The following is a 21,009-nucleotide window of genomic DNA, read 5'->3' as shown; positions in this document are numbered from 1 at the left end:
TGGGTTCTTTTAGATATTTTTTTCTTTAAAGAATCAAACAGTTGTAAAAACCCAAACCCAAGACAATAATTTGATTTGAGACATTATGAATATAGATGGTTTCCTTAGATTTGAATTTAAAGGTCTTACTATTTTTACCTCAAAATATAATTCCCATAATTTAGGAGTTATTATAGAATCAGTGGTTAATAGATTTTTATTTTCCATTCATTGAGTGTGAAATAGAGAGCTGTGGGCTAAGCCCATTAATCCAGGATAGCTGCTATATGAAAACTACAAATATTCTGAATTTTCCAAAACAAACAACACCATACTTAAAAATTAACTTTAAAACTCAGAAATCAGCCTGAGGGAAGCTCAAGGAAATGAATAAAAATATCCAGAAAGAATTAGAATCAACACTGGAGAGAGAGTAATTGGGTTGACTTCAGGTTGACTAATTCACACACTGAAAGTTGATGATTTTGGGAGTTGAGATTTGGGGTTTTTTTAAGACTTGTCTTGCCTTCATCACCGTTCTTGGCCTTACTAGAGAGATCCACAAATGTGTCTATTTCTACCTGCTTTTCCTCATTGCTGCAATATACACACATATGAATGTATACCTACTATACATTTCCAAATTTATATGGAAAAGAGTTTTTTTAAAATGAAATACACCCCAAGCCATCCAGGAAAGTAATTACTGCCCATGGTAGGCAGGCTGCAGTGCTCATCTGTGATACTGTCCTGGAAATTGTGTGACACAGGAGCTAAAGCTTCCACTTCAAATGTGGTGCTAAGGCCTCCTTCTTTGCCATCAAGAAGTAAGTTGTGATAGTCTTCCTTTCTAGTAGGGGAAAAATGCATAATGGTGCAATGTGGCTGGATTCTGAGCATTTAAATCAAGGTAACACAAAAATAATTTAACTTTCTTCTATTAAATAATTTCAGATGTTAACCAGAATAACTGAAAATAGATATTTTTTATTTGAACTCCAACTTCTTTCCTAACTGAATTATTCTCACCCAGCACGATGCAGAGAAATCTTTTTTCCCCACTTTGAAAAAATAAAACCTTCCCTCGCTGTATTAACCTAGATATTCATATGGTCAGCACAAATTACAGGGATGACTCTGCCAAAGGGAGATGTTTTTGCAGTCAGCAATCTTTTCTCCTCAGATGTCAGTGGACATATCAAGAAAGTAAACAAAATTAGAAGTTAGGCTGAGAAGAAAAAGAGCAGCAAACACCTCCAGTTTGGTGCTTCCAGTATACTAAGAAGTCACTTCCCTGTGAAACTTTTGGGCTATTTGTGCAGTTTCTTCAGGATCAGGGAACCTGACACTTTTTAGATAGATAGATAGATAGATAGATAGATAGATAGATAGATAGATAGATAGATAGATAGATAGACAGATAGATGCACATATATATATGTAAATGTATAGATATAGGCATATACAGATCTGTACAGCTCATGATCCTCAGGCCGCCAGTGCTCTGCAGAAAAACACACCAGCACAGCCTTAAAAATGAAATGGGATCCAAATTTGGCCCAAGGAATGTGAGGAGTCGGACACAGAAGTGCCGAAGTGAGATTTGTACCTTGATTTTGTTAGTGCTGCACTGCCCTTCCAGAGAGAAATGAGGGGGCACTCTGCAGGACATCTGGAAAGCTGAAAGGAGGAAGGGAAAAGGCAATGTTAAGAAAACTGAGCTGAAATTTATCCTTTGCTATTAAACAGGATGTTTCTTTCCCTGGTTCATGGAGTCACAACTTATGGTTTGCACTCCAGGATTTTCTGGATGAAATAGATTCAGTGGAAGAGCCTCCATGTGAACTCCCATCCATTCTAATTACTGCTTTCCTGCAGGTTCTCCCATGCAGCAATATCCTGCCCGTGCAGGCTGACACAGCTTGGCCTCTGCATTGCTCCAGGAGCTCTCAGAACCATTATGAGCTGGTATTTCCACTCCCAAGGTCTGGGAGAGTCAGGGTGCTTATCAGCTTAAATGATGCTACAATTGCAAAAGAACAAAAAGAACCACCCAGTCTGCACCTTTTAACCAGAAATATCTCTTAAAAGCATTATAGTTGCTGGTGAAAGTACAATATCTACTTTAATTCATTCTTGCAGATGTTTTGAGTTGTGTAGTGGAATATTTAATACTATCCCTGCCCATAATAGTAGAATGAAAGGCAAACAAAATACTCTACTATTTTTCTACTGCATTTTTTGACTCCTGGAGAGGTTATAGTATCAGCAAATCATCAATGTTATGGTCTTACCTGCAATTATGTCTTCAATTTTGGTTATTTCTTAGAACGTGTAACACTAATAAAGGGATATATGAGCAAAAAACATAAACTGTAAAAAAAAAAAAAAGAGAAACCTTGAGATAATTTTGGTATTATATTACAGGCAGTAATAATGGTTTAACTTCTGCAGAAATGATGAAAAATGAAGCAGTAAATAAAATATTAAGTGGTAAATATTAGTTATCAGGAGGTAAACTCTGAGAGCATATCAACTTTCTTAGTGTAAGAGGGATAAAACATTCAATAAAACTGAAAACTCTCTCTTTTTAAACATATAAGAAAATGTAAAATTATACATCTCCTCTCCCACATTCTTCTCCTACTACTGACCCCTGGAACTCAGGATTAGTGACTGCTGGGGTTTTAAAGAGAAGAGTAAGGGGTTTTATGCATAGTAAGAGCATCACTGTCAAATGTACAGTGAAAAATTCCTAAAATGCTCACACTTCATGCAATTAGCCAGTCACATAGTGGAATAAGGAAAACACTCCTCTTGCTGTCCCTTCTGAGGTGTTCTTGTGTCTTTCTTGCAAGTACTTGAGAGAAGAAAACTCCTGTGCTTTGATCATGCCAAGGTCCACAAGTGACATTACATCTCCCAAAAAAAAAAAATTATTTTGACTTTTTCTGCTTCCAAACTAATTAGAAACATTGCAGAGAGTCACTAAGCCCCTGTGAATGTGAACAATTTCATATTTCATAGAATTCAGGTCTTCTGTTCCAAAAAATCTCTCGTCCTTACTTTTTCCTCTGGAGGTCCTGGAGACCTCTGTTTCACACTGGAGGTCTGTTATCTCTGCAGATGGGAGGAAAACCATAAATCAAGAGGAGGTGAGATGCAGTGTTTGAATGAGCGAGGTCTGGACACTGCACTGATACAGGCTCTGGCTCCCACATGGATAGATGGATCACTCACTACTCTTCAAAATACATTGTGCTCTATTCCTTAATCCCATGCGAATTCATGCCCAAGTGAAATAGTTCTCCACCTACTTGCTGGTTTTGCTGTCAAACCTCATGTGTGCTGTGAGCATCCTATAAACAATTCCAAAAGGCAGGGCAGGGAGGAGGATTGTGGATATTGTAGTTAAACAGAACTTGGACCATTTAGAGTTTTCCCAGTTTTCCCAAGCTGTAGGTTGTGGTAGGTCAATGTGATGTGATACAAACACTGGGGTACAGCAGGTCCTGTCAGCCTCAGAATGTCATGTCAGTATTCAGCAGACCTGAGTGGAGAATAATTTGCTGACGTTGTGCACTGAGCTTTTGGGTCTGGTGCCACAATGACATTGGCATGGTGTTTTCCTGACGTAGAGGGAACAGGATCAGTGGCAGCTTTGGGTTACAGGCTCCCCTCCATCCTCCTGCCACTCATGCACAGCGGCGCAGATGCAGGAATGTCTTTAGAAACACATAAATCTCTCACAGCGAGCACCCAGGGGCAGTCCCCTTCCCTGAGAGGGCTGCACGTAATTTATTTTCATTCATGCTCTTTTTCCTTTCGTGCTAGCATATAAGTAATCTTCCTTTTTTCAAATACATCCTTAATTATAGCAGACAGAAGATTATTTACCACATTGAAATTTCTTTCAGATACATTAGTTTGCTCAATGTACAGCTAACCATGGCATTATTTTCTTTTGACAGTGTTCTTGCGAAAAAGTTGGCTAATACACAACAGCAACACATTGGTCTAACAATATTCAAAATCCAGTATCCACACTGGCTGTGTTTTAAAGGGTTAGGGAAGTACAATAATATCCCTTGGATTTGAACAGCCCCCCCCCTCAGGACCATCAGAAGGCTTTAATAAGAGTAATTGATATAAAAGTCTTGGAAAGCACTTTTGAAATGGGAAGTATATTAACTTTATTAGCATATAACAGAACTATATAATAGATCAAGACATTAACTGGAATATTGTTATAGACTGAAGAGAGAATATGATGTAAAATTTTTTAAAAAATTAATTATTTTTACTTTTACTATTATTTTAATAGTCAAATGCCTGTTATAAAATGTGCCTTGAAATATTTGAGGATGGATTTGATAATCCATCCAAAGTGGGTGCCTTCAGTATCCATCAGCTGGTTATTTCCCTGTATTTCCTTGCTTTTATTCATAGCCTTGATGGTTACCAAAAGAAAAAAAAAGAAAATTCCTTTCACTTTTGTCACTTTAAAAGAAATGCTTTTCACATCATTCCCCAAAGTGGGGCTTTCAAGCCAGAGACTGAGAGAGTTCACACCACTACATGTGAAGCAACAAAAGGTGGATAGAGTGGACAAGGAGTACCCAGGCAGTGCTCAGAGGCAATTGGACTATTTCAAAGGGCTGGAGCAGAGCAGAGGAAGAGGAGGAGGAGTGGGAGAGGAATGTCAGCACTTGGCTTTTGCTGGGTCATGTCATAAGGTGAATAAAGGCTTGGGAAGGATGGTGGCTCTTTAGGGTCTGTGCCCCAGTGCCAACAGCCAGCGCCAGCCAAAACCTGGCAATCAGATTGCTGGGCTTTTTAATCCCATTTATATTTTCAAGACAAAAATCTTTGCAGGGGATCTCATTCCACAACTACACGGAAGGAATTTGTAGTGAGGGCGAGGTCAGTCCCCTCTGCATTATCTAAAGGAAAAGGATGACAGGAAATGAGGAAATGGCCTTAAGATGTGCCAGAGAAGGTTCAGATTGATCTTACAAATAAGAATTTCACTGAAAGAGTGTCCAGGCTGGTGGTGGAGTTGCTGAATCTGACAGTGTTCCAGAAGTGTCTGGATGTGGCACTTAGAGATATAGTTTAGGGGTATTTATGTTGGAGCCAGGCTGATAATGGGACAGGATGACCTTGAAAGCCTCTTCAAATCTTGATGATTCTGTGATTCTGTATGTGTTAAAAATTGAAAACTGTAAAAATTTTTACAAATGCTGTTAAAAACTCAAAAAAAATCCCTGAACACAGAGATAAGATCCCCTCAGGTGATACTCTTTAAATTGACAAAAAGAAAGTTGAAACAACTTCTGCCACCCCCAGAGCTTGTTCTCCAAGCAGGGCTCCTTTCTGGTGCCCCCAGACATCTTGCAAAATTATTCCCTGGCCTCAGAAGATCATTCAATTCTTTTTGCAAAACCCCTCACGAGTGCTGAGCTGCTCCCTGAGGAGAAGCCATACAAGGGGTTTTTCTGTTTCCCCTTCCAGGTGGGCTGTGGGAGCACTCCCCTGCATTCCTCAGAGCAATTCCCTCCATCCCATATCCGTGCTATCAGCAGAGGTTTTGCTGCCTGGGGAAGGAGGATTATTCTCTCCGGGAAGCACAGCCGCCATCCTCAGGCAGAGAGCGCATCCCTGACGGCATGTGATGATTGCTGCAATGCAAGGCACATCCTCAGGCTTCTCCCACCATCAGCACTGACTTTCCCTCATCGTTTCTTGGTTTGTTTTATTTTTTTTTCCTTTTCAATGCTGGATTTTCTTCAGCAAATTAGAGTTGTTTTTTTTTCTTAAACCTGACAGCAAGCACCTATTTTTCAACACCACTTTTGATCTTGCACATAGAAGTAGTTCAGGTGATAGATTAGTTACTGGGGCAGTGAAATGAATGAAATCTTTGCTGTTTAGTTTCATGATAACAGGGATATGGCCAAAGGGGAAGTGGAGTCTGAATGGAAAAACAGAACATCATGCAGTTACAGCAACAATTGTGTTATCTATTGATTTGGAATCCATTGTTCCTTTAGATCCCCATACATCGAATACTCTTCCAGCTCTTGCTCCAGGGTCTGGGATTTAATGAGTCTCTCAGATGAATGCTTCATTCCTGCTTCTCACAAACTCTATTTCAGACTTTGAAAACTCAGGGATATATTCTTGCAGTGTTTTACCTTCAGCTATGTTTTTCAAGCTCTTCTGTGTAGACATCATGACTAGTGGCAGAACATTTGAAAACCACAGCCTGAGATTCCAGAAGATGATTTCAGAGTAAAGAGCAGTTTGACATGCAAATTCTAGTGCAGGGCTAGGCTTTGCAGTATTCCATTCAATGGTTTTGTTTGCAGCTTCTTGAAGTTATTAGGGAGACTTCAGGTGATTTCTGCAGACTGTGTCTCAGGCCTGTGTGCATTAGCTACCTGTATGAGTGACCAAACTCATGTTAATATTAGATACCCTTATCACTTGCAGTGTTTTACAATGATTGACTCATTGGTTAAGTTAAATCTAAATCTAAACTTACTTCTTGTGACATCTTAATTGAAGAATAAAAAAAAAAAAAAAGGAAAATCCAATTGAAGCAACAGCTGCTGTTAAATCTCAATAATAATTTTCAGGAAAGGTTTTAAAAAAATACACTCATGTTAAAACTGACTTTTGATTTTTCTTTCTTTTTGAAAAAAAAGCTTCCTTTTCAAACTTGTCTTTCTTTGATAAACCTCAGAGCACTACTGTTAACAGACATTCTGAATCAACATATCTGTCACTGATTTTTTTTTTTTAGCATGAAGCAAATAAATTAAAGATCAAAACGAGTATTGGAATAATAAAACACCTTTCTTTTGCATGAGGGAGTGACCTCGCTTGCCACTCCGCTTTGCAGGAGCGATGTGCCAGCAATGCTAATAAAGTGCTATCAATTCATGTGCTCTCTCAGTTAAATAATGGTGACTTTGAGAAGTGACACATCTTGAGTGGTGTGGCCCTGTGTGGGGCATGACACACAGACACACAGAACCTTGTGTAATGCAGAGCTTTGTTTGCTCCATGCAGGACTGACCTGGCAGTGGGATGGAGGTGGTGCTGGGGCCATGGATGATGCTGCAGCTTTCTCCAGGACTCGCTTCCTGTGGCAGAAAAGGATCGAAATATTGTGTCATGATTCATGAAAAGAAAGCTCCTGCCCATCATCACTGAGGTAAAATAACACGTGGCTGCAAAATGTGCATGAACATGAGTTCAACACATGAACCCCTGGAAAGGGAGCAGGGGCAGGTTTCAGTGGGAGCTGGAAGGTTTGGGCTCTCAGTTTCAACTCCACATTAGGTTGTCTTCGCTCCTGTTGCTACCAGTGGCTGCTAAAATAGAGTTAACCTGGATGCTCCTTCTTTGCTGAAATTCTAATTTAGCTTTTCTGTATAAACACCCATTTAGTATCTGTATCTCGCTCCCACCTTTGTAAAGGAAAATAATAATATTCTCCTGCCTCATATGGTGTAATGGAGTTTAATACATTAAAGATAGTGAGGCACTAGTTGCTATAGTAATGTACTATTTAAATAACTAAGGGGGAAAAAAAGCCCCTCAGAATTGTTTCAACAAATGCAGTTTATTGAGGACTACTTGTTTTGCACAGAACGTCTTTGAGATGGTGAATGCTCTATGGGGAAAGTCTTTGTGAGGCTATTCAGGAAAAGAACTGATAAGGGCAGTGTGCTGTGTGGTGTTAATCAATGGAGAATGGAGAAGGCTTTTCCATCCTGGCACATCCAGGCTTAGCTGTCTGCTTGCCAGGAGGTGGCTGAGGTGGAGGAATGGTTCATCTGAGCCCCTCAGCCTGGGAGGGGCACCTCTGACCATGCCTTCACATGCTGACAGGGGCTTGTGTTAGAAAGCTGCCAACTGTTTGATCATTTGTACAGACACAGAGCCTGGAGTGCAGCTCCCTTTTCTGCTGGAAGCAATTAAACTCTCTGCTGCTATATTAAACTGTCTTTGGAAAATACCTCTGGTCCTGAGATCAGAAACCCACCAGCACTGCTTAAGGAACTGCACTGTGAGGCTGGGAATGTGGGCTTGCACCTTCCCTGGCAGGAGGTGAAATCAAATATATATTCTCCATTTCTTGGGCAAACACTGCAAGAAATAGCGTATATAACACATGAGCACTGCCACCAATCATTCTCTCAAGGGCCAAGTTTTAAAAATAAAGCCACTTCATCTGTATTCTTCACATGTTTGTTGGCTGTGATCTCTGAACAGCTATTAGATCAAGTTCCTCAAGGGATTTAAGGGAAAAAAATCTGATTTCTGAGTTCTGATCAGTTTGATGGGTGCAGGAGAGAAGCTGTGGGTAGCAGAGGAGGTCAACCCCAACATGCCCAGGGTACCTCACAGCTGTAAGGACATTTTGAGCAAAATCTTCAACTGAGATGATTCAACTTCACCTGAGTCACCCTTTAGGCACCTGCATAATTTTTAGATCTTGTCCACAATCACACTGAATAATTTCCTAAGTCAGGGAGACAAAATTTTTAATCCTAGCCCATTGTGTTAAGATGATGCTCCTAAGTTTTGAATGCAAGGATACTGATTTTAATTCTATTTTTGATCATTATAGAGAAAAGATCAATATAATAATTAAAAAAAAGATCGGTCTTGATGAACAGTTTAAAAATTGCTTATTTTCTGATTTAGCTTTGAATAAAAAGGATTTTTAAAATGTGTAGATATATATAATTAGATGCTCTATTCCTCTGTAAAAATTTGTTTGGATTAAAATGCATGGACAGAAATAGAGAATATAGGTAAAAAATGTATCTTGGTAATAGGTCAAATGCAAATGTATAACTTGCAAATCAAACCTTAAAGGAAGTGAATCTCTGTTGGAATCAATAGGAGCTGAGTTGGTTGACTGAGCAGAAGGTGGGAAAAATAATAGTTTGTTGCCTCTCTGCAGCAAATATAAGTCAAGTCAGTCCACCATGACCTCAGTGTGAAGCAGACCTTATGCTTAAATGGTTTATTTTACATATTGAAAATGCTCTTCTGAACTTGACTCCAGATTGCAACAACTTCCAACAACAACTTTACTGGTGGAAAAAAAAACTCAGATGGGTTTTTTTTATTTTCTAGTAGAATGCTTGATTAAAATATTCTGACTGTAGCAAAGCAAATTGTTGAATGGGAAAGTAACAGTTTTGAGAAAACTTCTGCCTAAAATGTTGTACAAATTGGGAGTGAAAATTCTCATTCCACTAATATAAAGAGAAAACTACACCCATTTTTGTTTGATGTAAACTACCTGAACACAACCTTCCTCAAATATATGAACATTTATCCCCACTGGGTATAGAACCATAGGACCATTAAGACATCCAAGATTCCTTTTCCAAACCAAGCGGAAACAGAGTAATAAAGACTTTCTGAGTGTCTTGGTCCTCACCTGGAAACAGAATCATGGCATTGTTTTGAGTCAAGTACTCCTTCAGACTCCTTTCCTCACCCTTACAGATCTATTTGTACAAAACCTGTTTATTTACCTGTGAAAAGCAGCCCCATCCAGCAGCAGATCAGCAGAGGAATATGCAATAGGCTGGCAGGCACTGATGTCCAGCAGCCTGAAAATCCTAAACCAGACAGGGGAAGAGCCAAACTTGGCTCGGTCACAGCTTGTGTGAATGCCTCCAACAATGAGTTTTTATAATTTTGTTTTATGGTGAAAATTTCTGAACTCTGTTGGTTCTCCCTCACCCCAGAATGGGACTTTTGTAATCTGAAAGTGTTTTATGGCATGAGAAAATTGCTTCCTGCCTTGGACTACTTTTCAAATTGGACCCAAACTACCTTTATTGAATAGTTTTCAGGTTGTCATTGCTGGTAACTGCAGTGACTCCATCATGATGAAGCTTTCAAGCCTTTTAAAAAAAATTTGGCAGTAATTGCCTGAATTAACTGAAGGGAATTTCAGGCCTTGTATACTCCTATATTCAGTGAATTGTAGGACTTCTTTTTGCAGTGTTCTGCAGGTATTAATTAGTTAGGAAAAAAACCATTAACACTTTGCTTACATTCTTAAATATCTGCTCATGGAAATCAGTATCTGCTCTCACAAATCAACATATTGATCTCCTTTCAGCATTTCAAGTAAACAGTTAATAAAAACATCTTTAATTATTTTATGGTCCTTCAAGTTAAACAAGTATTCTCCCTTTTTAAAGAGGAAAGCATTTGAAACATCATGGGGTAAAATTAAATTATTTGATTGAGACCACAGAAAGGCACTTTCAAAGCCCAAATCATAAAGTAGCAGACCTTACTTAAATCACCTCCACAGAGGTTTAAGCTAAAGTGTTGTGCTTGTCATTGTAAAAAACTCCAACCTGTGTACAAAGTCAGCTGCAGCCACTTGGCTAATAAGTATAATCTGTTTTACTGCTCTAACTCAGCCTGGTTTGATTGTGCGCCCAGCAGTGGTGGCTCTACTGCTTTTTAGCTGGGGAGGGAGGGGTCAGCAAAAAACCCTCTAGAGATTCTGTGTGCAGGGAGGAGAGCTTTGAGAGAACAGGACTGTACAAACAAAGCCACTGTGGATGAGTAATTTTCATTACATTTTGAGCAAGAGAATATTTAGTTATATTTGAGAAAACAGATGATGGTATCTGTGAATATCCTTCTCTGTAACATCCTTTTCTGCAGCACATTTGGGGTAGTTGGAGCTGCCCTATGCTTGCCTTTGCAAGGTTGGGGCAGTCCATGAAACCTCCTGTGAGAGTGGTGGCATCAAGATACCAGGATCCACTAACGCATTCTCAGATCTCATTTTCCAGCACAAAACATCATAACAAAGAGGATTCAAGCGCACAACTGCACAAGGAATTTGCACACACACCCTACACAAATAAAAGAGGAGTGGGGTGGAGGGAATCCTCCTCTCTCCCAGGTAAGAGCTCAGGCTGGTGCAGAGCCTCAGTTCAACGCTCACCTCACAAACTCTTAGAAATCCCACCAAGCTCCATTTTCCCTGGAGCAAGGAAGGAGAAGGGGGAAAACAGGAGATGGGACTGCTTTTGCTTGTCCTCCTTTTACCAGGGGTAAAGTGACTCATTGCTGACACACTCACAGGAAATTAAGGTGTCTAATGTTGTATTTTTCCAAATTTCAAAAGGTTTGAGAGCTAATTTTAGGTGAAATTGGAAGCTTTGAACCAGTGCAATCACTATATATAGAAGATGGAAGCATTCTTAAAACTGGAATTATCATTGGCCTTTATGGATCCATGTGTCAAAGGCAGGAAGTTGCAGCTACTGGGTCTTGGGCTTGATGGGCAGTGCTGTGAATGGGTGTTGTCTGGTTATGAACTGAGAAAAACCCTAAAGGTCATCAGGATTTAATTATATATAATTCTTATTCAAAATGCACAAGCATTGAGAATATTTTTGTTATCATTATTATTGTCTGTTTTTGAAAGATGCTCAGGAAGACATGGGAAAAAATATATCTACTGTGATTCCTCACCTGCAAAGAGAGGGAGATGACACAAAGGAGACTAGTCTGGGTACTTCTATGACCAAATAGCAATTTTTTTTCCCCTTCTGGAATATTGTGGGTCAATTTCATGCTGAATTTAAATATCTGCAGAATCACAGATTTAATCTAGATAATGTATTTTGTGAGTTTTCCTGATTTAATTTCCTGGCATTATTTCTCCATTGTGCACTGTAGGCTTTGTTACATAGAGCCTCGAGATGATTGATAAAAATAATTTTATAATGAAATGTGAATTAACACTAATTCAATTTAGTGGGTTTTGGAGATGACAACTATTGATATATGGATTTCCTTGTTCCTCAGGAATAATAGTCAACAGCACTGAAATTGAGATTGATCAAATGGATTTTCTTATTTGTGCATGCAGCTCCTTTCATGACTCATAATTTTCGGGGATAACACTTATCACAATAACTTAGGATCAGTCCACATGTTGTCCAGAGAAGCTGTGGCTGCCCCATCCCTGGAAGTGTCCAAGGCCAGGTTGGGCAGGGCTTGGAGCATGTGGGATAGTGGAAGGTGTCCCTGCCCATGACAGGGGGTGAGACAGGATGAGCTTCAAGACTTTTCCAGCCCAAAACATTCTGTAATTCTGTAATTTTTTAATTCTATATCATTGTGGTGTAGTTATAGTCAGCAGTTTAGCTCAGGACTTCTGGTTTCCACTGAGCACCTGGAATCATCCAAGGAAATGCAAGATAAACATGGAACACAGCCTTTTGGTAGCTGATTTTGTGAATAGCTTTATCAGTTTTGGAATCATTAACACTGGAAAATAAACATAATTCTCAGGTTAGTGTGCACATAAAAGTAAAATTTGGAAAAGGGGAAAAAAAAGAAGTCAGGTCTAATTAGCCAGCTGTCCCAATATATTTAATGGGAAATTCATACTTTAAAAGGGTTCAAAGCCATTTAAAGAATTTATTTATCTATGAAAAAAAAGCAGAGTTACACCCAACTGCATCAGCTTCAACTTTAAATTATGAATAAAATATCATTTATGCCATTTATGGTATCTTCAAACAGCAAGTACCAAAATGTGTTTCTGTGATAGCATAACAAGGTGTTTCAAACTCAGCATGCTATCCAGTGTCCTCTCAAGTCAGATTTAAAATAACTCCTCTAGAATCTGACTTCCTGACTTCCTTAATTGTCTGGTTAAGAACAACATGCAACAAAGCACAAGAAACATGTTATGATCCAGGGAGCTGAAATATTTCCAATAGGGAGGCTAAGCATCCACCATCTTCTGGGATGGACAAGAAGGAGGAGGAAGAAGAGAAAATCCCACCTGGTTTACTTGATTTTTTTTTAAGTGGAACCTAAATAACGTACAGCACAGTACACAGACAACAAAAACCTTTACTTTTCAGAGCTCCATATGGTGAGAGACTGCAGGAAAGGAGAAGCTTTCCACCCCCACCAGCAATCCATGTGCACCAAGTTATTTACCTGAACCTTCATCCTCAGACAACTTCGGCAATTACTTGGAAGTTGTTAAAAACATAAGCAAAGCCCAAACTGATTGAATGATGGCATTAAAGGTGTCTGTGAAGTGATTTATTGGGTCCAGGCAGTGCCCCACATCTCATTTTGCTCCCTATGTGATGTGGTGCTGTTGGTAGTGGTGCTGGCCTAGCTTAGGGCTCTTGGGCTGGACGTCCCTTCTGGCTTGCCCCTCTGGACTGATGGGAGTCAGGGCATGGCTGCTTAGCCCTATTTCTTCCTTTTTTCCCCCAAAGAATGGGGCCAGTGGGATTCTGAAAAGGAGGCAGTTCTGTAAGGCTGGAAAAGAGGAAGAACATGGGACTTACATACACTTGTTCTCTTTAAAGATACACTTGTGCATGCCTTTCCTCATCCAAATAATTTTCCATTTTTTTGGATGATTTCCCAAAGTTGTCACGACAGAGGAAAAGCCTGAAGGGGATTTAAATTAGGAGGGATTTTGTTGCCAGATCAATATAGTGTTGTCATTCAGAGCGTAAAAGTGCAAGTATGAGACACTTGTGAGGGAGCTGGGCAGGCAGTAAACAGTTGAGGGGATAGGTAACAGGGGAAGAAGAATTTCATTTTGTAACAGATGTCCCCATGTTGTTATTTGCATAGGGCTGAAACCTAAAATGTAAGAAATCTGACAAATGTATGGCCAAGAAAAAGGCTTTAGGTAATTTTATCTTAAATGACAAGGAGAAAGGTGAAACTGGTCAGTCCAACACTTGTCCTTTTTTTTTTTTTCTTTTCCTTTTTCTTTCCTTAATGTAAATTATGGCAGTCCAGAGTGGATGTCTGTGACGGTGTTCACAGGGGTCTCAGGTTGAGGGAAGAGATGATCTGACTCCATGTTTCAGAAGGGTTGATTTATTATTTTATTATATATATAACATTGAAACTATACTAAAAGGATAGAAGAAAGGATTTCATCAGAAGGCTAGCTAAGAATAGAATAGGAAGGAATGATAACAAAGGCTCTGTCTCAGACTTTCTGTTCAAGCCAGCTGGGCTGTGATTGGCCATTAATTAGAAACATCCAACATGGGCCAATCAAAGATTTACCTGTTGCATTCCACAGCAGCAGATAATCATTGTTTATATTTTGTTCCTGAGGCCTCTCAGCTAAGGAAAGGATTTTTCATAAAAGATGTCTGTGACAGATATCCATGTTCAATCCTGTACAGGTGCAATTCACTTGAGGCCTTGCTCCAATCTGGTCATCTCTGTTGCTGAGAGGAGCCTGTTATTACCCCATCTCAGATGATCCTCTGTGCTCACTGCTGATGTTCACAGCCTGTGTGATGATGGAGAGGTGTTTACACCATATAATCACTGGTGGCCAGCCTTGCAGAAAAGGGAAAAGGTAAGAATTTCCTAGCCAAAATTACATTCTCTCTCTCTTTGAGATGGATTCCATCAAATCAATGTTGTGAGAGGTAAAAGAGCGTGGGTGGCCTTTCAGTGTCACTGAGCAAATTGTTGCTATTCTTTGTTGTAAAATGACAATGCCATTTCCAGAGCTCTCAGTCAAGGCAGCATCGTTCCCAGACACGGAATCCTAATTGTTAGATTCCTTTATTTTATTTTGAGCTAAGTTGATGACAGTGAATAGACAGGAGAAAAAATGTGGTAATTTCATTAGTAAAAAATGCTTTAAAACTGTAACATTTCCACAAGTGGGGGAAAAAATATATCAGACACTTGTCAGACTATCATGATCTCATGATTTGTCTATAGGGAAGGACCATGTAGCTCATCCTGCTCTCACGGAATAAAAGGAATGGGCCACAGACCTGGTGCTGAGCACAGAGCCTGGTTATAAACACAGCCCCCGAGATCCAGACACACATTTTAGATATGGGCTTTAATGCACTCAGTGGCTGTCTCTTTATCAGCCTGCAGGGACAGCCAGGAGCAGATCCCATAGCAGCAAATTGACCTCTGTTGAGGTAGAGGAGCTGCTGGAGGGTGAGGCTGAAGCAGAGGTGCTTGATTCTCCGTGGTGCTGGAGCCCCCCTGGCCTAGCAGTGAACCCAGAGTCCCAAGGGCACTCCCTCATTTCGGATCCCACTTGAACATGCGGCTGGAGACACTCTTGAGATCAATTTTTAGATTAGCTGAATACTTACTCACTGAAGCTGATTATGAGTGGAGGCTGATTATAGTAATTTTGAGATCTCTGAACAAGTTTTAGATGCCTCTGATGAGTGCACATCCCTTCCTCCCCAAAATGGAGGCACTAGAAATTAGTGAGCACTCAGCAGTGTGAAAGATCGTCCCTTTTGTAGTTTGTTTTTAGATGTAGGCTTTAATGCACTCTTATGTCTCACAGATGTTGAAAGAATTAAACAAAAACAAGGCCTGGACCAAAGTAGCCATTTTAGGCTGCAGAGAGAACTTTGATGTGACCCTATATCATATTAATCTTCTGTGGGTCAAAATCAAGTACAGCCACTGAGTTTTTAGAAGGATATTAATGATTCAGAAGACATTCTCCTTCCTAAATATCTTCCAGAAAAATTTCTTTCCTAAGTATTGACATTCTTTTATAGAAAACAAACTATTTGACAAAATACCCAGAAAACCCCACAAGCAAACAAAAACCCTCAACAAAACATATTTAAGGCCTTGATCTAGATGCATCCCAATCCTGTACCTACCAAAATAATAATGTGCCACTGGAAGACTAATTGACATTGCTTCCTTATAGATTTTTGTCCACTAGACATTGAGCAGGCAGATAAATCATAATATCTTTTTACACTGTGTAAAAATATTCTGTCACCAAATAAATAATATATTTTTATTCCCAAAACATCATTACAAGTTATTCTACATTAAAAACTTGTCTGTCAGACTCACCTTACCTCTTACCTTCTCATAGGCACAGAACATTCTCCAAAGTCTTCCTGCCTGCAACTAGTTATGCAAGTTGGGGAAAATATAAACAGTTTCTCAGCTTGAGAATAAGGTGTGAATCCACTACTTAAATCAAGAGTTTACTAAATAAATTTAGAAAATTGCACAGAAGTTCAAGATTTAGAATCACTTTAAAATTTTGAACTGGTTCATTTTCTTCATGCTGGATTATTGAAGGAAGCTGAGAAGGAGCATGACAGGTTTTAGAAAGGAGAGAGATAACCTGTTTATTCATCCACATCTCCCTAAGTCCACGTATTGACTTCTGGTTTGCCATGTTCCCTGAAGAGATCTCTAGAGACTGAAAATATAAGGATGGGCTACAAAATTTGTAATCTTCTAGGACTGACTCTAATCTTCTTACCCCTGATTAATGAGAGGACAACATGATGACTCCTAGGCACAAGAAATTCATGTTTTATATTTCCCATCTGCCCTGCCCCAAAAGGAAATAAAAGTTATATAGATAACAATACTCAATAGGTTTTGGAGACATATAATATATGCACCATGGAAATGAATGTCCAGAGATCCCAAATATATCCACCTGTAAGCCTGGTCAACTGCACCAAACAAAGGAGAGGGAGTTTCCACACACAGTTTGGAATCTGTTTCATGCACAGATTTCTGTGCATGGTTCCTTTTATATTGTTTCTGTCTAACTCTTGGAAATGATCCTTAGTGATTTCTATCATGTACTTTATTGCTCTCCTATTTAGACCAGATATAATATTAGACATATCATATGTGGTGATTAAATTTATTCTTTTAATATTGTGGGTATAAGAAGTGAACATTAATTCAGGAATACAAAACTAACATTTTCTTCCTTTATGTTACTGTATTTCTTTTGGGTCCTTTCATTATATCTACAGAATTAATGAAAACAAGCTCTTTACTTTTCCTTTTTTCCATAACATCTGTTCATATGGAATTGTGAACCACATTTTGCAGAAATGCTCAAAATATTTCAAATAGTTGATTTAGCTTCTTCTACCTAAATTAAATTTTTAGGATTTTATTTTTTTATGTATTTTTTTTACTATTCTTGTACAATGTTCTGCTCCAGAGATTATTACAGTTTATCTTACTTATCAATAGCTCACTGACATTTATTGAGCTGGAAATATTGTTTGCTCTTCACTGTCAATCAAAATCTTGACTCCTACGTCTAGCTATCCATTCTGCTTTATGCTTCTGATTGATACTGGGAAAAAAAATCATTACTGGATATAACTTAACACAGAAGTAACTGGTGGGCTTGGTGGTGTGCTGAAGAGACAGCACATGTAGCAACTACTGTCAGAGATTAAAGAAGCAACCCAACAGCAAGCAGGCTGTGTTACTTAAACTTATCTGCTTTCAATTAAAATGAAAATTTAATGCTGGGAGAGAAGCAAGGCAAAAAAAATATTCTAGAAATAATTGGCCCAGTTAATTTACATCTGATTTTTCTGGTGTCAGTGAGGCATCCTTTGGCTTTGGTTTGAAGAGCATCAGACTTTCTGCTTGTTAATATTTCAGATGTAAGACTAACAGAATGGTTACAGCTCAGCAATGGTTCAAAAGTGTTGTAAAGAGTCAGCAGTGGCAAAGCTTGGGGGGGAAGGTGTAGTTCTTCCCAAAGGTAGAGATATTGGGTGGAAAGAGTAGCCTATACAATTAATATCCTGGAAGATCTAATAGGATGTATCATCTGGGCAGCATCTGCTGTTCCTCAGATTTATCCATATGAAAATGCTTTGATGCTTTAAGGTGGCCAAGGAACACACCAAGTAAAGCAATGTCAGAGACTAAATGTGGAGCAAACTTGCTGAAGGGAGAGCTGAGAATGCCCACACCTCCAGGGAAGCAGGAACCATCATCCCAGCTCCCCATACCTTGCTTGGGTACTCTGAACTCCCTCCCATTACTGAAGGATTATCCCATGGACACTCAGTAATCACCTGAGCTGAGCTCAGTGTATTTTCTCACTCCCGTGAGCCCAGCATTGCTGAGTGGCTTTTACAATGGCAGATGGTGATGGGACAACAAGGGGGAATGGTTTTAAACTAAAAAAAAGGGAGAGATCAAATTAGATGCCAGGAGGAAGCTCTTGCCTGTGAGGGTGATGAGGCCCTGGCACAGGTTTCCAGTTCTGTGGCTGCCCCATCCCTGGAAGTGTCCAAGGCCAGGCTGGCTGGGGCTTGGATAGTGGAAGATATCCCTACCCATGGAATGAGCTGGTATTTAAAGTCCCTCCCAACCCAAACCATTCTATGATTCTATGATTATGTATACAAAAAGCAAATAATTTTCCTTTTAGGTATATTATGTACAGTGTGCTCCTTTAAGGCTCATGGACACAGGGAATAGGAGCAGCCCTGAGCTGGCTGGCTGGGAGGATAAGCAGGAGTGGTGAAGTTAGAAAACAGATATTAAGTTAACTAAACGTGGCAGATCAAGACATATTTCTCTCTTCTATACCCACTCATCAAGAAAACTGTAGTGCTTTTTGTAATAAAGGCATCTATTGTGTTGGAGATGGTCAATTTAAAAACAAATTGTCAGTCTGGGAAGGGCTCCTTACCTATGAAAAACTGGGACCTTAATTTTTTCTTCAAATCAGACAGCTTTTTTATGCAGCTCAATTTCATTACCACTGAGATGACTTTCAGGGTCACTCTGAGAAAAAAACTAGCAATTATATTAAATAGGAGAAGAAAATAAAAAACCCTGACTGTTCTGTTTACTTGAATCCTGCCATTCTGTCATTCCAACATGAAAACTGTCCTTGAAGTCTAGTACAACCTACAAAGACAAACAGTGGAGGGAGTTTATATAAATCAAATTGGTGTCATATGATCCCCAAGCCCTGATGTGTTTCTATAAAGTTAGAAGCAAACTCTATTTTAAGCACCAAAGGACTGTGTGGCATCTCTTCTTTTTGTTATTTTCATTGCCAGGGGCATGTTTCTAAATAAAAATAATATCTTTATGAATAAAAGCATTCACCACATGGTGAGGCACAGCCCAGGCTGAACCCTAATAAATGACCTGCTTGTAAGTGGTGAGTGCAAAGCTTGAGTTGTTCACTTGTCACACTTGGATCCTTCACTCAGAGGAAAATCCTCATCCATACAGTCTTTCAAAACACAAATCCTAAAAACTCAGTAGCCAAACTCACTGTGTTATCCCAGGGAATGGGCTTGGACCACTGTTTGTATTATTCCTGTCTGAATGCAGAAAAAACCCTCAACTAACAACCAAAAATGGGTACTTTTCTTTATCCACAGTGGTAAGGTGGTAGCAGAGTTCTTTTGAATGGGAGACACATTCATTCAGAGCTGAATATTTCCTCCAGTATTTCTGGGATCTAAGTTTCAGGTGGAAGAAATAATATTAATGACAATAAAAGAAAAAAATAATTTTATGGTCTGCTCCACTTTCTTTCTCATTCTCTTTTGTACTGCCTTACATTCTTCTCCCATCCCCTTCAACCTTTTTTTTAGACATAAAAATATTGGTTTTGAAGTTTTCAATTACAAAGAAGAACAAAAGCACTAAGAAGCCTAAGTCACTATTGCTTCTGAATCAAGTTCTGCCCTTAGATGTGGATTGAGAAGAAAGCCTTCCTATGAAAAAAACAAAAAACCCAAAATCTCAAAAAACCAAACAGAACAAACAACAACAGCTACAAAAATGGGGGAAAAAAAAGCCTTTTTCTATCAAAATTTTAAAAATAAAATATCCATTTTCCTAGCAAGAGAAGAGGAGGCACTAGAGTTGCATTTTTTATGAAAAACAAATATTCACAGCACAGCAGCCTATTATCTGCTTGGCAGTGGTTTCATTGTCTATAAAATTATGTGACCTTGGCTATAAACCCCCTATGAGCTGGACTGCATATAAAAATCCCCTTCCCTTAAGAACAATTTGTGTGCTGTTCTTGCACAAGGTGCATTTGTACTTTTTGCTTTAGCATTGCTCCAAGAACTCCTTTGCAATGACACTCTCTTGTACACTGGTTAAAATTCACATTTGTTTCAGAGAGACTTAGAATTAAAATTCACAAGTATATTATTTTTTAATTTTTTTTTTAATTTTTACCTGCAGATAACATCAAATTCACTCTCAACTTTAGTATAAACAGTCTTTGCTGGTAACCTTTCAGTTACAAAGAATTCAGCACTCAGACCTATCAATCTTGCACCGCAGAGCTGCCAAGTCTTGTAACAAAAGAGTATTTTGTTTGAAGGGCAAACCAAATTGACTTGTGTTTCCAATAACTGTAATGTCCGGCTTCTTATCAGTATTAATAAGAAAATGCAAATTGCATTCCTGTCAAAAAAATGAAAATGAAAAAAAAAAAAAGAGTTGAAACGAGCAGTACAAGCAGTAAATTGCTTGCAATATGCTATTATATTCAGATTCTCATTTTCAGCTATACAGTAGTTTACTTAAGGTGAGCAAAAAGAGCAATCAATGCAAAAAAGGACCAAAATGTTCCAAGTCTTTTAAGTATGAGCAAACAGAAGAACATAATGGATAATTGTAGCAGAAATAATAGCACAAAGCAATATGTAAATCATCAGCAGGTTAACTGTTAATCTCTTTATTGGAATTTTTATTTAAACTAAAAACAAAATTCCTATTAAATATGCAGTAGTTTAGAAATTCTGAAGTACCCTTGGACAATGATCAACACTTAATTAATCAATTTTCTGTCTGCGTTGTAAAAACAACTTCTGCTTTATTGCTTTTTGGGAGCAAAATTAAAATGAAGCCATATAAAAACTATTATACGGGAGAACTTTGTGGCTTGCAAAATGTTCTCCTCTTTGACTAAATTGTATCTTCTCTGTTTCTTGTTTGATTACCTAATGTTAGTCAGAAAGTTATGGGTTTACTCATTTTTTTGCTTGTTCAAATACAATATCTGGTAGATGAAAATACAGCCTTTTCTCTCACGAAATCTCAGTGCACCAGTATTGGATACAAAGGTCACACGTGGGACAAATGGAGCTGTCACCAATGTGTGACAGGAACCTGGGGATGTGCAAC

The 21,009-nt window shown here is 38.8% G+C and overlaps 1 long non-coding RNA gene across 1 annotated transcript; it reads left to right on the top strand.

Annotated features, from left to right (window-relative positions):
• The first annotated feature begins 10,552 nt into the window (after positions 1-10,552).
• Positions 10,553-14,390, top strand: LOC135450023 (uncharacterized). The gene is made up of 3 exons (XR_010440924.1): positions 10,553-10,745; positions 10,833-10,945; positions 14,232-14,390. It is a non-coding gene; the product is annotated as an uncharacterized LOC135450023 (long non-coding RNA).
• Positions 14,391-21,009: the final 6,619 nt, after the last annotated feature.

Source organism: Zonotrichia leucophrys, chromosome 7, assembly GCF_028769735.1.
Source record: "Zonotrichia leucophrys gambelii isolate GWCS_2022_RI chromosome 7, RI_Zleu_2.0, whole genome shotgun sequence".
Taxonomy (NCBI): Eukaryota; Metazoa; Chordata; class Aves; order Passeriformes; family Passerellidae; genus Zonotrichia; species Zonotrichia leucophrys.
Note: the sequence above shows the minus strand (reverse complement) of the source record. Positions and strands in the feature narration are given on the sequence as shown.